The sequence below is a fragment of the Stenella coeruleoalba genome (assembly GCF_951394435.1).
Source record: "Stenella coeruleoalba genome assembly, chromosome: 9".
NCBI lineage: Eukaryota > Metazoa > Chordata > Mammalia > Artiodactyla > Delphinidae > Stenella > Stenella coeruleoalba.
The window spans coordinates 85,977,654-86,002,564 of record NC_137155.1 but is presented as its reverse complement, the minus strand read 5'-3'; the positions used below and the strand labels follow the sequence as shown (position 1 = coordinate 86,002,564).

General features: G+C 37.8%; 1 protein-coding gene across 4 annotated transcripts in view; it reads right to left on the bottom strand.

The window, feature by feature from the left end:
- Positions 1 to 24,911, bottom strand: part of EXOC4 (exocyst complex component 4) — an 831,307-nt gene that overhangs the window by 584,088 nt on the left and 222,308 nt on the right. The gene's annotated exons all lie outside the window — the stretch shown is intronic.

Genomic DNA, 24,911 nt, shown 5'->3' with positions numbered 1-24,911 from the left:
ACTTTATCAGGAAAATCAGTTCTCAGATTATAGACAAGGAACTGCACCAGCACACTAACAAACCGGCCAGCCAGGTTAGCGTAGCCCACAGCAGACTAAGTGGTCCTGACCTGCAAAGAATTTCTAGGGCCCGCTACTCATCTTCAGAGTTTCAAAGCAACAAAAGCAACAGCTTTTTTGATCACTACTGCCAGCAGGTCCTGCTTATAAAAATCAATCCACTTTAGAGCCTCAGCGGTTTGGGGGCCTGGGCTAGAATCAGTTGTACTATTTCTAAGACAAGTGTAAAAAGTTCCCACTGTTGTGAAAGAAAATAGCAGATCTGGAACAGAAATCACCATGGTTCCTAAGATTATCTAACCCGGGACTAAAGTGTATCAACTCAACTCATTTCTATAATCACTTGCCACATTTAAAATTTTAAGATAACCAAGTGGTATACAGTACATGTAGACAAACAATTCTACCCATGACTGAAGTGAAAGCTTTTCAGAACCAGGGTCCCATATAACTATTATTCTTGCATATATGTATATAATCATTCGTTCATTCAATAGAGATGTGGGGGCCACATCAAGCATTATCATCAAAACATTTATGAAGCACACCTGCGAATATGTTGCTCCAGGTAAGTTTTAAAGCCAATTATGTCTATATTATAAGCACATACACATTACTGAGTACTTATCAAATATCAGACATTTTAAAAACATGACCTTACTCAATCCTCAAATCCATGAAGTAAGTATTACTAATTGTAAGTTAGAGATGAAGGAACTGAGAATTAGTGGTATTAAGAAACTAGCCTATATGCATGTGTGGAGGCAGGAGCTAATGGGAAATCCCTGTACTCTCCCCCTCAATTTTGCTTTGAACCTTAAAATGCTCTTTGAAAAAACTCCAAAGACAAAGGGGGGGGGAGGGAGGGGGAAGGGGAGGGGGGAGGGAGGGACTAGCCTAAGGCCTTATAATTACACAATAACAGGCCAGGATTTCAACTCAGGTTTAGTTGACTCCACAGTCTGTTCTCTTCCCCATGACACTCCATTCTCACTAAGAGCATAAAAACTATCAATGAGAATGACTATGGGTGGCCGTAAATGGACTTTATTTCATTTTCTGTACAATAAAGAGTTCGCGGGGAAAGCATAAAACATGTTAAGAGATTGGTCAATGTTTTTTAATTTATTTACAAGGCCACTGGAGTATTACTCAGCAAGCTGATGAAGTAATATAATGACAAGTACTACCTCTGTTACTATATCACCGAAACTGCACAGCAGTCAGGGAGAATACTGAATTGGGTCTCTACTTTAGTAACAATTCCAGTGATGGACTCAATTATTTTGTAGATTTGGCACTGATGCTAATAAAGTTTGCAGGAATCCGTGATCAAAAGGCGGCTAGTACATCAGAAAAGAATTTCAAATTGTTGATGTCTTTCAAATTTCAACACAGAAAGATGTCTACAAATGCCCTGGTTTCACTCAGATGGTGGTTATTACACCAATATGACAGAATTATGTTTCTACCAAAGCTTGAAGACACACTACGCCAAGTAATTCTGTCGAGGTAATTATTGTCCTAAAATTCAATGACTGTCCTTTTACGATAAAATATTGACTGACCAGGACCTAACTAAGCAGCATCCTTAAATCCAGGTATTTTACGGTCACTGTTCCTTTTTCTCCACATCAATGAAGTCCCCTTAATTATTAGCTCTCAGGAGTCTTAGTCTACTTCTATTCACCAGCTTCTCCCTTTCTATCTACACAAATGTACTATTTCTACCCTCTCCACAAAAATCTTGCTTTGGTCCTCACGATCTATAATCTTATTTCTTTTTTATCTTTAGGTTCTAAACTTTTAAAAGCAGCCTCCACATATATTATTTCTCTTACCATGATGTGGTTTTTATCCCTCATTTCTCTCCCAAGCTCCAGTCCCACATCTGTGACTGCATGCCTGACCTATTCACCTATTTCACTGATAAAATCAACCCTAAATTCTGAAACCTAAATCATCTTCCCATAAAATCAGTAATTCCTTCTGCCAACTTTGTTTTTTAGTATTTTCTTATTCTCACTGATCTCCAGGCTTAAAACTTCAGAACTGTCTTTAATACATTTCCTTATTCTTTGTATCCACAAAGGAGTCAGTGTCCAAGTTCATTAATCACTCTACCTCAACTCTATGAGTTTGCCCATTCTGGTCCACTCTGACAGCCACCACCTTAGTTCACCTCACGCAGTTTTCCTCATTTAGTTTTCTGCCTCCCATGTCTTACTCTTCTGATCCTCCTACATCCTCAACAGAATGATCTTCCTAAAACAAAGCTGCTCCAAAAAAAGGGTACAAATGAATTTATCTACAAAATAGTTACAGATGTAGAAAACAAACTTATGGTTACTAGAGGGTAAGCGGGGGAGGATAAATTGGGAGATTGGGATTGGCATATACACACTGCTATATATAAAATAGATAGCTAATAAGGACAGATATAATAGATAACTAATAAGGACCTACTGTATAAGGGAACTCTATACTGTGTAATGGCCTATATGGGAAAAGAATCTAAAAAACAGTGGATATCTTGATATGTAAATGTATAACAGCTTCACTTCACTGTACACCTAAAAGTAACACAACATTGTAAATCAACTACACTCCAATAAAAATTAAAAACAAGAAACAAACAAAATAAAAAACACAGTTGCTGCTACCATCAAAAGGCTCCTCATCACCTACAACTATCTGACCGCAATACTCCAATCATATCTTCTCCCTAACATGCACCCAACACTCCAGTCAAGATCACCCAGTTAACTCTCCCCTGAATATGCCAGGGCCCCCTCATTGCTGGAAGGCCTACCCTAGATTACCCTCTCTCCTAACTCCTAACGGCCCCTTCCGAAAAACAGTTCCAGTGTTCCCTCTTCAACCACTCCTTTCCCAGGCCACTCTACGTCAGCTGTCCCCTAAGTCAGCTGAGCTCCTCAAGTATCCACTTTACACATCATTAAAAACAATTATTCATCCCAAACTGCCTAAGACTATTGGCTATTATTTAATGAAAAGCCACCTCACCGTTGATAAACATGAGGATTTTTTATATTCCTTAAAGCATTGTATTTCTTCATTTCCACCACAGAGCCATGCAACATATCAGTGAATCAAAAAATATAGGGAACCACTGAATTTTAAAAAGCATGTGATAAGAAGCCTTGATGGATATATCATTATATGCAAGTTAGAGACAGTCTCCAAAGTAGAAAGAGTCCAGAGTACAAAAATCTACCCTGTGAGTAAAGTAAAAAAGGGATAGCTGCAATTTTAACCGCAGGCTTTGCGACGTTTGTTTCCTTCATTGTGTTTGCCTCTTTTTGCTAATAACATTCACCACCAGTTGAAAAATACTGCTTTAAGACAGGTAAAGTTTTATGTTGACACTCAAATTGGTAAAAGTGCATTTTTTAATATCTCAAAGAATAAGCCCCTACTTCTAAGATGCCTGAAATGTGTTTGAATCACGCTAAATCTTCTACTACAAAGTCTTGACACAAACACCGGATGCCTGGTATTAAAATATAACCATTATCATTTCTTGGTGATTCTACCTCATTGAGGATAACGTACTGCATCTTCCAAATGGTACATAAATATCCTAAGCACTCACGGATGAGTTCAAATTTCCATTTTTATGAAAAGAAATAAGCTATACAGCTTGTCTTTTGCCTGCGGGAAATCACCCCAGATTGGAATTCTGGGGCAAAGGGCATTACATATAATACCAAATACATTCTGCCCACAGAAAATCTGTAGAAGATAATCCCATGTGTGTTCTTGCTGCCTCTAAATTCCTACATATCTCATTCATTCCTTTCTCTTTTTAAGTACCAGGAATTGCTATTTCTTGTTGATCAAGATTTCAAAAAATTAAAAGTCATAGTTTGTGTTTTAAGTTTAACTTAAAAGGTATGTGTAAAACTGAAGACAACAAACATGAAAACACAGTTGAAAAGCACCTGAAAACTCTACATACACCAGTGATATCATGATTCACTGTATTTTTTGAGTATCTGGTACGTTAGATGGTTCTGTGGTAGAAGCAAAGAAATATGATGCTTTAACAGAGCGTACAAATTGGAGTGGTTAGGCATCTCTTCTGCCAGAAGACTGATTAGCAGTTGCTAAGATGCTAGTCAGTAATCCCATGATATATAAAGCAGGGCCAAGATTTTGAGATTTCTAACATGCTCTAACATTGGTAATATTCTGAATGGACCCCTCATTCACCATTTAATCCTCTTTATTTAACATATTGCCTATGGCTGCTTGTGGTCATACACATAGAATTTTCTAAAAATAAATGTGGGATTTACAGACTTAGAATTAACACATCTCCTGTCTTCAGCCTCTGCATTTATCCAAGTAGCTACTCCCTGAAACACCCAGATCCTTCTAGATACTTAATGTGGTAGATCCTTTTTAGTATCTTCCCAGCTTACAAAATCTTCGCCTCATCTAAGGGCGGTTCCCCAACCACACAATGGACTTGGGTAGCCAGGCCTGGGATCCCACCCTCTAGGTCAGAGCCTACTTCACCAGGGAAACAGCCAACCCTCAATTAGCCTATCAGATTCTCTTTCCCAGGAATGTGTTAGTGGGATATGGTCTGTGCTCATCAATGTAAGTGAGGAGATGTAAATACTTTGGGGCAACCACCTTTTACTATGTGGATGAAAAATCAAAGACAGCCAATCTGCAGAGAGAGAATAAAGAATGAACCAGATGATCAGAGAGAAAGAGGAGGCCCACAGGAGCGAGAGTCAAAGGTTGCAACCTTAAGTTATCCATAGTGCAAAGGTCTCAAATCCAGTCGCTGATAAGGTCTTAGATTTTCTACCCTTGGGTTCTACAATATATCCTTATAGCCTTTAGTATGTTTTCCTTATTTCTTCCTCATGATAACTTGATGAGTTTTTGTTTCTTCACTAAGCTATCTATGGATAAACAATTATATACTAATATGCATCCAGTGACATTTATATCACAGATACTATTTTTGTAAAACAGTGGTATCATAAAAACGGGAGTAGTGGTTCGCACAGATTTCAATCTCTGCAACTAGGAAACCAATTCTCCTGACTATTACCTTCAAATGTTTGATGATTTACAGCAAAGCCATATTGTGTATGTGTCCCCCTACCCGCACCCACCCCCCACCGTGAATCTGAGAACTAGATTGCTTCATGACGGGAGCAATTCTAAGGTGAAAAAAAATACCCTTGAGCTCCCAATATGAAGTAAGGCTCAACTTTCTTGTGCAATATCTTGACTGTGCCTACAATAAATATTGTAATTTTTAATAATTTGCTCTTTTAAAATACAGATGCCCAGGAGTTTTTCTCCCAGGAACAGCAAAGTGGCTTCCTTGGACTATCCCTCATTCTGATGATAATTAGAACAGGTGAAAAAACATATTAAAAAAATAAAAATTTGAAGGCCCTGGAGAGGAGCCAAATTCGGCAGAAACTGGTGGCTATGACCCCTGAGAGAAGAAAGGAAGCACACAGTTCCTCTGGATTCTTCCCAGAGAACCCCTCCCAGCACCCGTGGAGCAAGAGTAGAACCAAGCAGAATCTAGTCTCACTGGATGCAGGAGGCAAGGCCTAGCAAAGGGAGACCAGGAGGCCCAGAATTTGAAAAGAGAAATCCAGAGGTGGAGGTGGGGCAAAATCAGGGTAATATACCCCTCAAACTATCACCTTGATTCCAGAAAATATTAAAGAGTAACACTGAAACAAAGCAACAATATTTTCTAAAACTAGGACCACCATTTAAAATTACTACAAACTATCAGATTTTCCCCCTTAAGGTTACTAATGGATGAAATACTAGTGACAAAGAAAAAACAAAAGACGTTATCTTTTGAAAATAGCAGTCTCATTTCCCCATTGTATAAAGACTAAAGTATTCTGCAGTAAGAAAAACAAAAGAAAAATAAACAGTCATTCTGCAAATGGAATGGCTGCCTGCTTCATTACACTCATTATCAACGGCAATTGTATCATTAAAACTACTATGTTTGGTCTTGTGAATAGTTCCTTAGTGTTCAAAGTAAAACAGATGAAACACAAGTAATTCCTGGTCCCCTGTCAAAGCCCTGACAAGCAGAGTCTCAAAGAGCTCACATTTACCTCCCCCCACCCCCCCAACAGAAGAGCTTTTAACAAAGAAACCCCAGTTTTAGACAGCTTTCAAAAGAAAGTTTTCATTTATTTTAAATTAAACGTATTTACTTAATACGTAAAATATGCAAGGTATTATCCTGGATATAAAAACAAGACTAAAAAAAAAAATCCTTCCCTAATACTAAAACAAGTGAATTTTACTATATATAAATTAAAAATTTAAGTGAATTAAAAGCCAAATCAATCAATCCATCAATCCTTCCCTCAATGTGCTTATAGAGACAAACACGAATGACTACAATACATGGGAGAAAGTTGGAAGCATCAGGTCAAAGATACTGTTGTGAGCATTTATAGAAGGACAAGATTGATCCCAAGTAGGACAATAAAAAAGAGTTTCAAGATCATAGGACAGGGCTTCCCTGGTGGAGCAGTGGTTGAGAGTCCGCCTGCCGATGCAGGGGACGCAGGTTCGTGCCCCGGTCCAGGAAGATCCCACATGCCGCGGAGCAGCTGGGCCCGTGAGCCATGGCCGCTGAGCCTGTGCGTCTGGAGCCTGTGCTCCGCAACGGGAGAGGCCACAGCAGTGAGAGGCCCACGTACAGCAAAAAAAAAAAAAAAAAAAAAAAAAAGATCATAGGACATAAATAAAATCTTATAATGTGTAAAAGGCCAAAAAATGGCAGAAAGAACAGAATAAATAAACAGTGCTAGGGAAATTCCGGGTGTCTTCAGTGAACTGCAAATACTTCAGGTAACATAAAAATGAAGTCTGAGAGGTAAGCCTGGAAAGGTGGTAAATGCACCAACTTCTCAGGGCCTCTAACACCAGGCTCAGGTACTGAAGTCAAGTACAGAATGAGGAGGGCAGTAAAAAGCTTTCAATAGGTAAATAAAATGTTGATAAACACACTCTAAGTAAATTAATCTGCTGGCATATACAATAATAGATTAGAAGGCAATGGGATTTGGGAAAAAATGAATGATTAAGGTAATAAGATAAAGGGAGGGGGACAAGAAAAAAAACTACCATGATAATTGAAATTTTAAAAAAAAGGATTTTAAACTGAAGTAGTGGCGATGAGATTTTACAATTAGGGATACATTTGTGAGTTGACGCAGAGGAAAAAAATGAAAAAATTTAAGCAGGTATTCTACGAAGAAAAGAAGAGAAATTTTAAAATGCTAAAAGATTGCACATGTGAGGAACTAAAACACTGTGGTTCAAGAACAATGATCAGGAATGCAGGAAAAATGAGTTTGATAGGGACAATAAATTTAGTTTGGAATATAATCCCTTGTGAAGCATATGAATATTCATGCATACCCTCAAATACATAATTGTGAAAGGGGAAATAATGTTGATGAGATTTCCATGATTTATACACTAATTAACTTCCATTAGAACTGTTAACTGTTTTTCTACAAGTTCTCTGAAGGATACTGTGAAGGACATATATCTTCGAATATTTATAATCTGATTTTATCCCATAATATTTTTAAAACAGCTTTGTTGAGGTACAATTTATATACCATAAAATTCACCTAATGTCGTGTACCGATGAACAGCTTTTAAGTAAATGTATACAGCGGTGCAACCATCACTACAATCATTATAAAACACCTCTAACACTTCAGAAAGTTCCCTTATGATGTTACCTGCAGGTTTTTCACAGAGACTTTTATCAGACGGAGAAAGTTCCTTTCTAGTTCTACTTTGCTGAAGGTTTTTGCTTTTGTTTTGTTTTTTTAGTCATCAGTGGGGTCAAGTGCTTTCCTGTGTCTATTGAGATAATTATGAAGGTTTTTCCTTTATTCTATGAATGTGGTATATTACATTCATTGATTTTTTTTAATAAATCCCACTTAATTGTGGTATGTAACACATACCACATACATTCATACATGTGATATGAATCCACATGTTGATGGATTCAATTTACTAGTATTTCGTTTGAGATTTTTGCATCTATGTTCACGAAGGACATTGCTCTATAGTTTCCTCTGTTATCTCGAATTTTTATCAGGGTAATAATGGACTCACAGATGTGTTGAAAAGTGTTTCTCATCTCTGTTTTCTGAAAGAGTTTGCAAAGGATTGATATTATTACTTCTTCAAATGTTTGATAAAACATTTGTGTACTTATGTATGTGTAGGAAATTTTTAAATTATTTAATTTATAGGCATAATTTGAAAATATTGTGGGTTCGGTTCCAGACCATTCTAATAAAGTGAGTATCGTAATAAAGCGAGTCACATGAATTTTTTTGGTTTCACAGTGGATGTAAAATCTATGTTTACACTAGACATGTGCAAGAGCATTATATCTGGAAAAATGTACATACCCTAATTTAAAAATAATGCTGTTGAACATACAGCACTGATAGACTTAACTCAACACAGGGTTGCCACAAACCTCCAATTTTTAAAAAATGCAGTGTCTGCAAAGCTCAACCAAGCAAACTGCAATAAAATGAGGTATGCCTGTATTTGTTACAGGACAATTTAGATTTTCTATTTCTTCTTGAACCAGTTTTGGTATTTTGTTTCTTTCTAGGAATTTGTCCGCTTCACCTAAGTGGTCTAACTGGCATAACTGCGCTCTCATTGGCATAAAGTTAGTCATTATAATCTTTTTAACATCTATATGGTCTACAGTGATGTCTCCTCTTTCATTCCTGATTTCGGCATTTTTTGAGATTTCTCTCCTTTTTAATTTATAAGTCTAGCTAAAGATTTATCAATTTTTGATCTTTTCAAAGAACCAACTTTTAGTTTCATTACTTTTTTGTATTGTTCCTCTGATTTATATTTGATGTTTCACTCTAATCTTTATCATTTTTTCCTTCTGCTTGCTTTGGGTTTGAGGTTTTTTTCCCCTCCTTTTTCTAGCTGTTAGGGTGGAAACTTTGATTGTTGATCTTAGGTCTTACTTCTTACACCCATGGTGTATTCAGAAGTTTGTTGTTCTACTTCTAAATATTTGAGAAGTGCCAACATTTCTTCCTGTTGTTTATTTAATTCTGTTATGTATGGAGAACATACTTTGTGTGATTTCAATCCTTTTAAATGTACTGAGACTTAACTTCATAGTCTAGTGTATGATCTATCATGGAGTATGTTTGACAGACATGAAAGAATCTGTATTCTGATGGTGTTAAGTAGGGTGTACCATCTATGTCACTTTAAGTCATGGTGCTTGATAGTGTAGCTCATGTTTTGTATGTTTTCTGTCCAGCTGTTCCATTAATTATTTTAAAGGAGTATTGAAATCTCCAACTATAAGTGTTGAATTTCCCACTTATTTCAATTCTCTGTGTTCCCTCCATGCATTTTGGACCCCACAGTATTTCCATGATTTTTTATTTATAGCTTACCCATAGAAAATAGAAGACAACAAGACCACGCCAAGGGAAGACACAGAAGTGGTCTCAAAGCCCAAAGGCACATTCCTAACTGCAGCTTCATTCTCTGCCCATTTCACTAAAACGTATTTTAAAGTTCATTCTACATATTTACGCCTCTTTCTCCCCTTTTCTCATTAAAGTTGACACAACCTCCACGGTTCTCCTACACCATTACAAAAATGTTAGCTGCTGTTACAGTTTTACTCTGTACTATGACTCACAGGTTTCATCAGAATATATTAATGACTCCTTTTTACCATTACACAGTCTTTCTCAGTCTCCTCAATCCCAATGACCTCTATTACTCTTTGACATTCTTTCTCCGTTGGAAATACTCCATCTCCAACGTCTCTAATTCTGAATTCTCCTCTCTGACCACAGTGTTTTATCTCCTCCCCAAAATACATACACCTCTTCCTTCTTAGTTTGTGCTAAAATTCTAGAAAGACCGGTCTATACATAGGAATCACTTGGAGAACTATTTTAAAATAAAGATTCATGCACCCCACCTTAGAACTTCAAATTGAGAGGACAATTCAGACACAAAAAGTCTGTGCTTAAGACCAGTTCTACTACTTACTAGCAATGTGACCTTGGCAAGTTACTTAATCTTGCTAAACTGTATCTCCCTCAACTGTGAAATATGGGTAATAGAATCTACTTCACAGAATTAATATGAAAACTAAAATAAACAACATACATAAAATGCTTGGCTCGTAACAGGCTATTATTATCTCTGAGGATAAGGCTCAGAAATTTGTTGTTTTTTTAAAATGCATCCCAGGAACCAGGTAACTAAGATATTACCTCTCTGTGCCTGAGAACCTTAGTTCCTCATCTTTAAAACAGGAATAATATGACCTACTCCCACAGAACTATCATCAGGATTAAATGAGTTAATGCTGTAAATCACTTTGAACATAACCTGGGGCATAGCAAACACTTTATAAATGTTATTAAATAAATAAATAAAATTATCTCTATATCCTCATCATCTACTCACTGACATTCTTCTCATTCTTCTTTCCTTCTCCCCTTCTCTCTACCGTAAAGATCTCAATCACCAAACTCAGGCTCCTGTTAATATTCATCTCTAAACTTTTGAAATATTTTCTTTCACTTCCCTGAGACTGACTACCACATTTTTCTTCTCAACTATCTGAAGTTCGATATTCTTACTCTTTACTCTTGTTCTCTTCCATTTTAGTTATATCTTCGTTTCAGATGATTCCCAAATCTCCCTCTACCATCATACTTTCTCCCAAGCGCCAGAGATGCACTGTCATTGCCTGCAAGAGTGTCTTATCACAGTAAGAAAGTGAAAACAGCACAACAGATATTGAGAGTATCGGGGCATGGGGTCAACAAACATCCTGACCAAGCAAACTCTTTATTATCACCTCTCTTCAAAAGGAGGAAGAGGGGGAAAGAAGGAAGAAAGAAAGGTCCTCTTAGTTTCCCTCTTTGTTAACACCACTGTCATTTCTCTGACCTCCCAGGATCACAATCTGTAGTTAGCTGACTCTTCTCAGGCTTGTTCTCCAAATCAACTGCCAAGTCCTATATTATACCACACATCTTGTGTCCGTTTCCTCTTTTAAATGTTTTGATTCCTACCCTCATGTCTTTAAATCTGATCCTCATCCTTCACACAGCTTAGTACAACAGTCTCCCAACTGCTCAGCCCGCCTTACACCTCTCATGACAATCTAGCCCACAACCCACTATGCTCACTAACACACAGCTCAATGTCATCATTCTGCCCAAATCCTTCAGTGGTGTCCTTGCAAGCAAAATAAACCTGTATATCCTCCTGTCATTCAGCACCTTCCACAACCCAACTGACTTCTGCAGCCTTATTTCCTCTTAGTTGTTTTTACATAATTACCATTTAGTTAACCTAGATAATTTCCTGTTCCATAAATAAGTCCCAAGGATTTTTGTCATGTCTGAATTTATCCTTTTTTCCCCCTGCTTGTAACTACCTCTATCATTAATCAAGCATGGGAGAATGAGTTCAAAAAAGTGAATTTAAGTATTAACTTGATTGATTTTTAATAAATTACACATTCACCATCCAGATGTTACTAATCACAACCCACATCCCCAGTGGAGATGCCAACCTCATGCACGAGGAAGCAGTGGTGTTACACTTTGGAAGTTTCATCTTCTTACGGTGTTATCTCTACCTTCTTTTCTCCCACAGTGGTCTTTTATGCTACTTACCCTTAGTCTTATGATAACAACTAGCTGCCTCTACTTTCACAACAGATATAAATGTGTAACATGTGCTGGCAGGTAGCAGACTTTTCTTAACCTCTTTACTACCTGAAGGTCAATATTCCATCAGTAGGCTGACAGACAAATTGAGACTATCAGACAATCAGGCAGCATATCTCCAAAAGATGCTGTTTTTTTTTCTGGTTTTCACATCTTTACCATACTCATTTTAGATTAACACCAGACATTAATAATTCGTATCTCACAGGGGGGAAAAAAGGCACATGTGTGAAAATTGTGGGGGAAAAACAAAAAAAAGCTTCTGATTGATCCAGCTCATTACCATTATATGTGTGTATGTATATATATTTAACTTTTCCTCTGTTTATCCCCTACACTCCCAACAGAGAGAATAAATATGAATAAGCACATTGTGTGAACAAGCCACCGTCCCTACCTTCTGGGAGGTTACCATCTATCTTAACTGTTAGCTATGGTATCTCTCTCTCTCTCATTAAAACCCACACTGTAGTTTGTATCTCTCAAGGATTTTATCTTGTGGTTATTTGCCTTCTCTCCTGCCTCTCAGTGCAAGCCATGCCTTTTCTTTGTATCTCTGTTAACACCTAGCACAGTGCCTTGAACAAAGTCGATGCTCCCTAGTAGGTTACCTGAATTGAAAGTAAGATGTTTGAAAGGGCAGCTACTTATTGATGTTTTACATTCACAGACAAGCTCCTTGGAGTAGAACTATAACACCCATGGTGAAACTTCAGGCTTTTTGAGGTACATTAATTTACTCACATCACAGGAATACCATTTATTAAATTTCTGCTCCAATGAGATAAGTGCTACCCTAATGACCTGAAAGAGTTAATGCATCTTGGAAAAGACCCAAATTGCTCTCTGGAGACAGTTTATTCAATTAAGTGGCTACAACCCAGAATTTTCAATTAGCAGTTCAGTTACTAGAGACTCCTTCATACTGGTTATCTCTTATCTGTGAACAATGACACACCTACAAAAAAACAATGTTTGCTTATAGATCATTCAAAATGGATTATTTAGGAATAACAAGTGCAGATTCAGACTTGATTAACATTTATTTTGTACCTACTGAGTGCCAGGAACTATGTTAAGTACATTTCCCTTAGGATTTGAGGGGAATATTGTTAAGACTGGGAGGTAATGAGATTTAGAGGCACTGAGAATACAAAGCACAAGGACAAAGCAGTTCCTTTCTTTAAGGAGTCCACAAAGAAGATTTCAACTGAATTCATCTAAGGCTCTTCAGAATCTGGCTTCTGTCTATCTGATCACATTTTACACCCCTCTGTACAAATTGTGTATATGGTTAATTCAGTAAGGTACTCACTGTTGGCATACATGCCTGTTATACCTACCTAGAATGATCTGCCCACTCACCTGAAGTCTAGCCTTCCTTAAAGAGCCAGCTCCTACCAAATACACAAAACCTTCCCTGACCAATCTATCTTAACTCATCTCTCTAAATTCCTACAGGACTCACAGTTGATTACCCAGATTTGGCAATTAATCATATACTGCTGGATATTTAACTTTACCTCTACTTATCTCAAACTCCCAACATGACTTAATGAGAAGGCACTTTGTCTAATACTTCCCTGTATTACCACAGATTCATGCCACGCTGGAATACCTTAACTAAAATCCTTTAAAACTGAAGGAGCAACTTAATATCACTCATTTCTATACTTAACTCTTGTATCTACAATAAAGATTCCATCTATAAAATAAGAAAAATTCTTCTATCTGAAAATGATGAAATTTTTTATATATATATATATATATATTTTTTTTTCCCCTTAAGTAAGATACTAAACTGATTTTAAAAAAAAAAAAAACTGTTGACAGTTTGGTAAAACTAAAGTAATCCTGTTTTATCAGTTTTGTGGCCAGAAAACAAATTTCCAAATCCATAAGAGGCCTGTGATTATTATATGCTACTTCTACTGAAATATTTTATGTTAATTCAAAACATGGGACTAAGCCATTTCATTTACCTACTACATTTGAGGTTAGCCTATAATTTAAAAGAGTAACCAATTAACTGCACTGCTGGTTTAAGTAAGTTTATAGTAAACATAGAAACTCTAGGGTCCAAAAATGGAGAACTACTTCATTGATATTTCTGGCATCGAATTTAATTATTTCAGATCAATTTTTCTATTCAAATTTATTTTTCCCACATACTACTTTGTTTTATTTTTCTCTTTTATTTAAAAGCAATATATGCTCATAAAAATTTTACCTGGTATGGAAACATTTAAAGATTCAAGTATTCTTTAATAATACTGTTATATACAATATATTTTAAAGATTTGCCTGTTGATACTTTCATTATTTTCTCCTGTCATTCCTCTAAATGCTAATAAGCAGTGTTCTGCACAAAGTACCTATGAAATGCATTATATGGGTCTATCAGAGAGCCCAATTCTACAGGCAAGTGAATAAAACCTGCCGGACTGGCAGAATATGGTCCAATAGGATCCTCTGGGGGTTTAACTATTTACTTCCCATTTTCCATACATCACAGCACATCTCAATTTGGTGATTATGCTACACCGACCTGCTCCAACACATTTACTCTTCCCTTCTGTCCTCACAACCCAAGGGCAATATCTCAATAGCTGAAACGCCTGAAAGTTTAGAAAGAAGTTGCATACCTGAAAAATTTCTCTCTCCAAAGTGTACGTCTTTTAATTTTAACTCTCAAAAAGACTACCACCCCCCACAGAAGAATGCAATTTAAAAAAATGCATATACTCTATGCTTTCACTTACATGTGGAATCTAAAATATAAAACAAATGAGTAAATATAACAAACAGAAACAGAATCACAGATACAGAGAACAGACTGGTGGTTGCCAGAAGGGAGGGGATGAGGGGCAGGAGCAAAATGGGTAAGCGGGATTAAGAGGTACAAACTACTAGGTATAAAATAGGTAAGTTACAAGGATGTAATGTACAGCATAGGGTATATAGCCAGTATTTTATAATAACTTTACATAGAGTATAATCCATAAAAATATCAAATTACTAGGTTGTACACCTGAAACTAACATAATATTGTAAGACAACTATATACTCCAAAACAAAAATGCAATGTGGTAGGATGATTAACCTGATTCCTTACAACCTGAGAATGAATGTTTGTAAACATGACTTCAGAACATCAGAGGGAGGGAGGAGCCTAGCTCTCCTAGTTATGCAAATTGCTACAGCTCCACCTAATTTATCCTTAGCCCTATTCTACCACTGGGTAACTAGCTCATACCATTTAGCAAGTCATAGGAAAGAAAAAGACAGCGTGCTATTTAAATACCAACCACGTTAACTCAGAAGCAATACAATACAATTCATGTACCTCATGTTCTCTGCTAATTGCTTAAGACATCCAACTATGGAGAAGACAGCAACAGTAGCCAGGCCCTAGTCTTCTGTAAATGCCAGCTCTTAATAACGAACTCCAAAAAGGTGTTAATCACATTTACCAAGAGCTCATGAACTTTAAAAGTTGTTAATCAGATTTCCATGTAAATGGAATGACGATTAAAGGTTAAGTACAGATTTCTGAAATTTCAGAAGTTAGAATATATTGTCCTTCACAGGGGAAATAAAAAAAAAAAAAAAAGATCAGTCTTGACAGCAACTAAACATCTTAATTAAACGTGCAGAAGCACCACGCTTATTTTTACATGAAGTTCTATTTTCAAATGTCAAAGTTAATCATGCACTTGACTAAAAACGTGCAATATTCACTCCGCCAGAGAAGAACTGCCTTAGTATTCTTTTCTGAGACAACGTCTGCAGGTCTCCAAAAATTCCTCTGGTGTCCCCTCAGACCTTATCCCTGCCTGTGCTGTGTGAACACCTGAGAATCCCAGTGAAATGCCTTCTACAGAGAGATCTTAATTGCTCTCCATATAAGGAGTAACCGAAAGCCACACATTTTCAATCAAGACGGCTTCATGTTTATGTGGCTCAGGAGAAACACGAGGTGCTTCCTCCATAAATTTGCTGCACCTGTGTCCCTGGAGTGACAGGTTGACAAATGAACATGACATCTCCTCACAATCCAATAAGAATTTATGATTCTTTGAAAGAATATATTTGATCAATTATAGTGTCATCACAGTTGAAAGCAAAATCACGTCTTTGGAGTGCACTTCACTGAATTTGTGAGTGTTTGTATTCTGCGATAGGATAAATGGCAGATCCCAAACCCCAGATCAGGTCCTCATTCCAGCTTTAATACTCAATCTCAGATTCTCCAGCTTAAGAGGAGCTGGGTACAACCACCGCTGAGGACGATAATGACTAAGATAAACAGCTACATAGTGCTCTAGACAAAATATCTGCAGAACTCAAAACTGTAAATCATTTGCAGTGTACTACCTAGCCAGTAAAAATAATTATTCTTTAATCTAGGTACACATCTAGGCAAGGAAAAATATCCCTTCTGCAATCCAACTCTTTTTCTGCTTTTGTCTCTGATTATACTTCTACCTTTCCCTTCTTTTATTCCTTCTAAACGTCTGAGAATAGTTCAGTGTTTGCTCAATACAAAGTACCTACAACACACTTAAAAAGCACGGGTTTTTAGTGTTACTACCAGAGCTACAGCTACCAGTGCTGTTAGAAGTATTTCTAATAATCGTAGTATCAGGATTACTTTTCTCTAAAGAACAAACCAAAACTCATGCATTTTTTAAAAAATCTGTAAGTGAAAAATCTGTAAGTGAAAATGTAACACAATATACTGGTTAGCCAATTTGAGGTGAAAAAAAGAGGAAGCAGAGAAGAATTTTTAAATGGCTATTCTGGAAAATACTTCTGCTAAATTATGACGTCCTTTTAGCAGCATCTGTAGTTCCCTCTCGAGGGCTGGAACAACAATGGGATACACCAACTTTGAACTAGAAGAGGCTCCCTCTTCCAGGGGATACTTTCAGAATTTTACATTTGACTCAATCCACCTAGGGTAAGACTTTTAATAAGCAATCTGATTGAAAAAATGACACCACTCAATATGGGGAGCCCTAAGCTGCAGGAAGGTAGGTGTGCTGAGCTATCACACTTGCTTCTTGCTAGTGCCCCTTTGCACCAACAGACCACAGTAAGGCACCTGATTAAGAGTTACGACATTAGTCTGTGAGAATTTCAGTAGAAGTCTCATTTCCCCCAAGGAAGCATACACTGAGTCTTACTGGGTATGGGCATATGTGAGTGCGTGGGCGTGTGTACGTGCGCACACGATGAATAGCAACTGAATTAATGTTTTTTATGAAGATGAAAACCGTAAGCCTGGCCTCATTAGTACCCTGTTCTCCTAAAGTAGTTTTACCCAACAAGATAATCAGAACAGGGCATCAATAAAGACAGAATTCCTAGGAACTGGTCTTTAAAACAACCCCATACAACCATTACCACCACAATATCCACCACAGGCCACTCATCAGAATGACGTCTCCAGCGTCTCACAAAATCAGTTAAGCTCATTCCAATATCTATGCCTTTATTCATAGAATTCTACTAATTTGAAAACCCGTCTCATTTCCCTCTGCTACATCAAATTCAACCACCTCTCAAGGCCCAGCACAAACATCAACTTTTCACTGATATTTCTATTCATTCAACAAACATTTCTGAGTGCAAGGCACTGTACATACACAGATGCACAAGACAGTTTATGCCGCAAAGGAGTTCGTGGCATTGCTCAATGGTCTTCCATTCCTTTGAACTACAGCATTTAGTTTCTCTGTTGGCTTACACAAATAATTCTGTAAATAAAAATAACCTTTAAAATATTATAAACACGACACCAAAGTATATATTCAAAAAACGTACCACTAAAGCAGAAGAGCTTCCAGCTGCTGACTCAACTCATCTTTGTTCTCCATATTCTCTGGCTTGTTGCTATAATTTGCTTTATTAGATAGTATTGATGAGTGCCTTCTACGTGCTAGGCACTAATGTAAGTGCCTTCATTTGTCACCTCACTGGCTGCGTGGAGTGATCCATCTCTCCACATCACCCAGCGACCTATCCTGTTCTTCAACCACGGGCTCTGATACCTGATTCTATACTGGTAGCAGCTGCAGCCCAATAGTAAGCTCTGAGAACTGGAGAAGGCACATCTATCTACCTTCAAGTACAAGATTATCTGCACCATCCAGAGCAGCTCCTGGAGCTCAACTGATGATACCTCCTAAGTTTTCTCTTATCAGAGACACTGATTAGACAGAAAAGAAACTAGTGTGTTATTATTACCCAATTTATCAGAGTAACTCCACCGGAAGTTCCTCTCCCTCCTGAGGGTGTTCAATTACATGATCACATGAATGTAAATGATGATGGTGTGCTCCATAAAGGCAACAGAACTTATCATTCCTGAGAGTGATGTACTTCCAGGTGGGGAAGATATAATAATTAGTGACTATTTCGTTGCCCTTGGTACAGCTATTCCTTCTTCTGGACCCTTGAAGCCATTATCTAAACATTTTCTAGCCGCATGTTGACCCCTCTGGAATGTGGTGACCCATATGAATATGGTGATTCTAGGATTCAGTTACAATAACTTGTTAATAACCACCTATAGGCTGAATACAGTAGCTTTCATTTCCTTTGCATTTACCTTCAACTGAAAAACACATATTTCCCATTAAATAATAGCTTCCATGGAAAAAGGCAGAATACACCTAGACTGAATACAGCATGTAGCACAGTAACCAAAGACATTCTGATTTAGCCCAACATGGAAGGAAACAGACTGCTCACAAAATTAATTTCTTATAATTTACATTCTCAGAGAATGAAGCTATTATAATCAATAATTCTCAGATTAATAAATAATATAGGTTATGATTTGGGACACGACAGGCAGGGCAAGAACTGCACCGCGTATGTTTCCTGAAATTCTGTTACTTTTGCTGCTTGAAACGTCGCAAGGACCATAAATAAATCATTCAACTTTTTTTTTTTTTTGCAGTCTGCGGGCTTCTCACTGTTGTGGCCTCTCCCGTTGCAGAGCACAGGCTCCGGATGCGCGGGCTCAGCGGCCATGGCTCATGGGCCCAGCCGCTACGCGGCATGTGGGATCTTCCTGGAGCGGGGCACGAACCCGTGTCCCCTGCATCGGCAGGCGGACTCTCAACCACTGCAACACCAGGAAAACCCGAACATTCAACTTTTAAGTCAAAATAGCAGTAAGGTAAAACTCATAAATCTATGGAGTATCAATTATGCATATTATATATACATGCAGTATTTTTTAACATCTTTATTGGAGTATAATTGCTTTACGATGGTGTGTTACTTTCTGCTTTATAACAAAGTGAATCAGTTATACATATACATATGTCCCCATATCTCTTCCCTCTTGAATCTCCCTACCTCCAACCCTTCCTATCCCACCCCTCTAGGTGGGCACAAAGCACCGAGCTGATCTCCTTGTGCTCTGCGGCTGCTTCCCACTACCTATCTATTTTCCGCTTGGTAGTGTATATATGTCCATGCCACCCTCTCTCTTTGTCCCAGCTTACCCTTCCAACACCCCATAACCTCAAGTCCATTCTCTAGTAAGTCTGCAACTTTATTCCCATCTTTCCCCTAGGTTCTTCATGACCTTTTTTTTTTTTTTTTAGGATTCCATATATATGTGTTAGCATACGCTATTTGTTTTTCTCTTTCTGACTTACTTCACTCTGTATGACAGTCTGTAGGTCCATCCACCTCACTACAAAAAACTCAGTTTCGTTCCTTTTTATGGCTGAGTAATATTCCATTGTATATATATGCCACACCTTCTTTATCCATTCATCTGTTGATGGGCACTTAGGTTGTTTCCATCTCCGGGCTATTGTAAATAGAGCTGCAATGAACATTGTGGTACATGATTCTTTTTGAATTTTGGTTTTCTCAGGGTATATGCCCAGTAGTGGGATTGCTGGGTCATATGGTAGTTCTATTTGTAGTTTTTTAAGGAACCTCCATACTGTTCTCCATAGTGGCTGAACCAATTCACATTCCCACCAGCAGTGCAAGAGTGTTCCCTTTTCTCCACACCCTCTCCAGCATTTATTGTTTGTAGATTTTTTGATGATGGCCATTCTGACTGGTGTGAGATGATATCTCATTGTAGCTTTGATTTGCATTTCTCTAATGATTAATGATGTTGAGCATTCTTTCATGTGTCTCTTGGCAATCTGTATATCTTCTTTGGAGAAATGTCTATTTAGGTCTTCTGCCCATTTTTGCATTGGGTTGTTTGTTTTTTTAATGCTGTGCTGCATAAGCTGCTTGTAAATTTTGGAGATAAATCGTTTGTCAGTTGCTTCATTTGCAAACATTGTGTCCCATTCTGAGGGCTGTCTTTTCGTCTTGTTTATGGTTTCCTTTGCTATGCAAAAGCTTTGAAATTTCATTAGGTCCCATTTGTTTATTTTTGATTTTATTTCCATTTCTCTAGGAGGTGGGTCAAAAGGGGTCTTGCTGTGATTTATGTTATAGAGGGTTCTACCTATGTTTTCCCCTAAGAGTTTGATGGTGTCTGGCCTTAAATTTAGATCTTTAATCCATTTTGAGTTTATTTCTGTGTATGGTGTTAGGGAGTGTTCTAATTTCATTCTTTTATATGTAGCTGTCCAGTTTTCCCAGCACCACTTACTGAAGAAACTGTCTTTCCTCCACTGTATATTCTTGTCTCCTTTATCAAAGATAAGGTGACCATATGTGCGTGGGTTTATCTATACGCTTTCTATCCTGTTCCATTGATCTATATTTCTGTTTCTGTGCCAGTACCATACTATCTTGATTACTGTAGCTTTTTAGTATAGTCTGAAGTCAGGGAGCCTGATTCCTCCAGATCCGTTTTTCTTTCTCAAGATTTCTTTGGCTATTCGGGGTCTTTTGTGTTTCCATACACATTGTGAAATTTTTTTCTAGTTCTGTGAAAAATGCCAGTGGTAGTTTGACAGGGATTGCATTCAATCTGTAGATTGCTTTGGGGAGTAGAGTCACTTTCAAAATGTTGATGCTTCCAATCCAAGAACATGGTATCCCTCTCCATCTATTTGTATCATCTTTAATTTCTTTCATCAGTGTCTTATACTTTTCTGCATACAGGTCTCTTGTCTCCTTAGGTAGGTTTATTCCTACATATTTTATTCTTTTTGTTGCAATGGTAAATGGGAGTGTTTTCTTGATTTCTCTTTCAGATTTTTCATCCTTAGTGTATAGGAATGCAAGAGATTTCTGTGCATTAATTTTGTATCCTGCTACATTACCAAATTCATTGATTAGCTCTGGTAGTTTTCTGGTGGCATCTTTAGGATTCTCTATGTATAGTATCATGTCACATGCAAACAGTGACAGCTTTACTTCTTCTTTTATGATTTGGATTCCTTTTATTTCCTTTTCTTCTCTGATTGCTGTGGCTAAAACTTCCGAAACTACGTTGAATAACAGTGGTGAGAGTGGGCAACCTTGTCTTGTTCCTGATCTTAGGGGAGATGGTTTCAGTTTTTCACCACTGAGGATGATGCTGGCTGTGGGTTTGTCATATATGGCCTTTATTATGTTGAGGAAAGTTCCCTCTATGTCTACTTTCTGGAGGGTTTTTATCATAAATGGGTGTTGAATTTTGTCGAAAGCTTTCTCTGCATCTATTGAGATGATCACATGGTTTTTCTCCTTCAGTTTGTTAATATGGTGCATCACGTTGATTGATTTGCGTATACTGAAGAATCCTTTCATCCCTGGGATAAACCCCACTTGATCATGGTGTATGATCCTCTTAATGTGCTGTTGGATTCTGTTTGCCAGTATTTTCTTGAGGATTTTTGCATCTATGTTCATCAGTGATATTGGCCTGTAGTTTTCTTTCTTTGTGACATCTTTGTCTGGTTTTGGTATCAGGGTGATGGTGGCCTCGTAGAATGAGTTAGGGTGTGTTCCTCCCTCTGCTATATTTTGGAAGACTTTGAGAAGGATAGCTGTTAGCGTTTCTCTAAATGGTTGGTAGAATTTGCCTGTGAAGCCATCTGGTCCTGGGCTTTTGTTTGTTGGAAGATTTTTAATCACAGTTTCAATTTCAGTGCTTGTGATTGGTCTGTTCATATGTTCTATTTCTTGGTGGTTCAGTCTCAGAAGGTTGTGCATTTCTAAGAATTTGCATTTCTTCCAGGTTGTCCATTTTATTGCCATACAGTTGCTTGTAGTAATCTCTCATGATCTTTTGTATTTCTGCAGTGTCAGTTGTTATTTCTTCTTTTTCATTTCTAATTCTATTGATTTGAGTCTTCTCACTTTTTTTCTTAATAAGTCTGGCTAATGGTTTATCAATTTTGTTTACCTTCTCAAAGAACCAGCTTTTAGTTTTATTGATCTTTGCTATCATTTCCTTCATTTCTTTTTCATTTATTTCTGATCTGATCTTCATGATTTCTTTCCTTCTGCTAACTTTGGGATTCTTTTGTTCTTCTTTCTCTAATTGCTTTAGGTGTAAGGTTAGGTTGCTTATTTGAGATGTTTCTTGTTTCTTAAGGTAGGATTGTATTGCTATAAACTTCCCTCTTAGAACTGCTTTTGTTGCATCCCATAGGTTTTGGATCATTGTGTTTTCATTGTCATATGTTTCTACATATTTTTTGATTTCCGCTTTGATTTCTTCAGTGATCTCTTGGTTATTAAGTAGTGTGTTGTTTAGCCTCCATGTGTTTGTATTTCTGACAGAATTTTTCCTCTAATTGATATCTAGTCTTATAGCACTGTGGTCAGAATGGATACTTGATACGATGTAAATTTTCTTAAATTTACCAAGGCTTGATTTGTGACCCAAGATATGATCTATCCTGGAGGATGTTCCATGAGCACTTGAGAAAAATGTGCATTCTGTTGTTTTTGTATGGAATGTCCTATAAATATCAATTAAGCCCATCTTGTTAATGTAACTTTTAAAGCTTGTGTTTCCTTATTTATTTTCATTTTGGATGATCTTTCCATTGATGAAAGTGGGGTGTTAAAGTCCACTACTATGATTGTGCTGTCGATTTCCCCTTTTATGGCTGTTAGTTTTTGCCTTACGTATTGAGGTGCTCCTATGTTGGGTGCATAAATATTTACAATTGTTATATCTTCTTCTTGGATTGATCCCTTGATCATTATGCAGGGTCCTTCTTTGTCTCTTGTAATAGTCTTTGTTTTAAAGTCCATTTTGTCTGATATGAGAATTACTACTCCAGTTTTCTTTTGATTTCCATTTGCATGGAATATCTTTTTCCATCCCCTCACTTTCAGTCTGTATGTGTCCCTAAGTCTGACGTGGGTCTCTCGTAGACAGCATATATACGGGTCTTGTTTTTGTACCCATTCAGCCAATCAATGTCTTTTGGTTGGAGCATTTAATCCATTTACATTTAAGGTAATTATCAATATGTACATTCCTATTACCATTTTCTTAATTGTTTTGTGTTTGTTTTTGTAGGTCTTTTCCTTCTCTTGTGTTTCCTCTGTAGGAAATTTCCTTTAGCATTTGTTTTACAGCTGGTTTGGTGGTGCTGAATTCTCTTAGCTTTTGCTTGTCTCTAAAGGTTTTCATTTCTCTGTCAAATCTGAATGAGATCCTTGCTGGGTAGAGTAATCTTTGTTGCAGGTTTTTCTCCTTCATCACTTTAAATATGTCCTACCATTCCCTTCTGGCTTGCAGTTTCTGCTGAAAGATCAGCTGTTAACCTTATGGGGGTTCCCTTGTATGTTATTTGTTTTTTTTCCCTTGCTGCTTTTAATGTTTTCTTTGTATTTAATTTTTGATAGTGTGATTAATATGTGTCTTGGCGTGTTTCTCCTTGGATTTATCCTGTATGGGACTCTCTGTGCTTCCTGGACTTGATTAACTATTTCCTTTCCCATATTAGGGAAGTTTTCAACTATAATCTCTTCATATATTTTCTCAGTCCCTTTCTTTTTCTCTTCTTCTTCTGGGAACCCTATAATTCGAATGTTGGTGCATTTAATGTTGTCCCAGAGGTCTCTGATACTGTCCTCAATTCTTTTTATTCTTTTGTCTTTATTCTGCTCTGTAGAAGAATAACGTTATTTCCACTATTTTATCTTTCAAGTCACTTATCTGTTCTTCTGCCTCAGTTATTCTGCTATTGATTCCTTCCAGAGAATTTTTAATTGCATTTATTGTGTTGTTCATCATTGTTTGTTTGCTCTTTAGTTCTTCTAGGTCCTTGTTAAACGTTTTTTGTATTTTCTCCATTATATTTCCAAGATTTACGCATCCATCTCTGGAGCTCCTTTAAGCAGCACTCTGAATCCCCTCTCCTCGCGCACCAGGAAACAAAGAGGCAAGAAAAAGTCTCTTGCCTCTTCAGGAGCTCCAGACCTTTTCCCAGACTCCCTCCCGACTAGCCGTGGTGCACTAACCCTTTCAGGCTGTGTTCACGCTGCCAGTCCTCTCCCTGCGGTCTGACCGAAGCCTGAGCCTCAGCTCCCAGCCCCACCCTCCCCGGCAGTGAGCAGACAAGCCTCTCGGGCTGGTGAGTGCTGGTCGGCACCGATCCTCTGTGTGGTAATCTCTCTCCTTTGCCTTCCGCACCCCTGTTGCTGTGCTCTCCTCCGTGGCTCCAATGCTTCCCTCCCACCCACCCCCAGTCTCCACCAGTGAAGGGCCTTCCTCATGTGTGGAAACCTTTCCTCCTTCACAGCTCCCTCCCACTGGTGCAGGTCCTGTCCTTATTCTTTTGTATCTGTTTTTTTTTTTTCTTTTGCCCTACCCAGGTACGTCGGGAGTTTCTTGCCTTTTGGGAAGTCTGAGGTCTTCTGCCAGAGTTCAGTAGGTGTTCTGTAGTAGTTGTTCCACATGTAGATGTATTTCTGATGTATTTTTGGGGAGGAAGGTGATCTCCGCGTCTTACTCTTCCACCATCTTGAAGCTCTCCCCGCCATACATGCAGTTTTAAAGGTGCAGTCAGCACTTTCCTGTCCAGACAGTCACCAGCTCAGCCTTATCTATCAGTATTGGTTCACAGATATATCTACCAC